Here is a 1,231-nt window from a genome sequence, read left to right on the forward strand (position 1 = left end):
ACATAAACAATGTTTCAATAATTCGAAGGAGGGAGGAGAGGAAGGAGAAATAGAGGGGAGACTGGAAGAACAATGCTCAATGTCCGGCTGGGTAGGTGACGGTCAAGGGGGACACCAGGGCCCATCTCCTCATTAGCTGTCACGCAGCTCCACCGGTCATCAGCCATGTTGCTCAGGTCTCAGCGTTCAGGAAAACCAGTTTTAGTTTATTTGATTTGCGAAGGTTATATAGCGTTATCTAGACCCGGAGGTATCAGAGCTCAAAACCAGGGGAACATTGCATTAGAAGGTACATCAAAAGGATTATAAAGCGCTGGCTTTACCCGTAGGTATCAGAACGCTGTGAGTCACTTTCTTCTTTGGTGCGTGTTCATAATCGTCAGGATACCGCGCCTGCAGAGCTCCTTCACAGTGCTCACATCTATTATTCTGTAATGAAGGTGCTTCATGAACTGAGGCATGTGCTTGTCCAGAAACTTTGTATCTGCATGCCCATAGTTCCCTGCTAGTGGGCAAAGCCCAGGTCGTGTATGCTGCCGCACAAAGGACAAGAACTCATTTCACTCTCTCGCCCTGCATGGGTAAGACCGGACTTCCCATGATGATCTTTACACCACTCAGACATACCGTCTAGCAGCTCATCAGGCTGCTTAATGATCAGGTGTAGGCCTTCAGCCAGAATATTGAGATCAGCATCTGTAATAAGGCAGAGCATTTGGATAATCTGGTCTTTTTCGATATCCAACCCAGTCATCGCCAGGTTTACCCAGACCATTCTGAGAGCCGCGCTGTCCCCAGCCATGGTGCAGTTCCTGTGCTGCGCCTTAAGCCGAAGAGACCGCTGCGCAGCCAGAAGGGGTTTGTTCTTCTGTTCTAAGCGCCTGTCCTTGCCTGTCATTAAATATCGATTTGGAATGATGCTTGTTGAATGATCACCTAGAGTGTTTCTCCCTAGTACAAACCACAGTAGTTGTTTTTTAATTTACAATTGTTAATCCATTGAAATCCTAGGGCTCTGTTTTTCCGAAAGTATGTCTAATTCATGACTCCTATCTCTAATAGGATAATAAATGCCTGTGATTGTTGAATATCTTTGAGCTTATATGTCTCTGGCCATGATTTAGATCTTGGCGGACCGGTACTTCAGCACAACAGTGACGGGTGCTCTGTCCGCCTAAATATAAGTCCCATAAGATATTATGGGATTTTTACCTTTGTGACTAGCAACTCG

At 46.1% G+C, this 1,231-nt stretch overlaps 1 pseudogene; it reads right to left on the reverse strand.

Moving 5' to 3' along the window:
• Window positions 1-303: 303 nt before the first annotated feature.
• On the reverse strand, window positions 304-898 carry LOC144790879 (oligoribonuclease, mitochondrial pseudogene; annotated as a pseudogene).
• Window positions 899-1,231: the final 333 nt, after the last annotated feature.

Source organism: Lissotriton helveticus, chromosome 11 (genome assembly GCF_964261635.1).
Source record: "Lissotriton helveticus chromosome 11, aLisHel1.1, whole genome shotgun sequence".
NCBI lineage: Eukaryota > Metazoa > Chordata > Amphibia > Caudata > Salamandridae > Lissotriton > Lissotriton helveticus.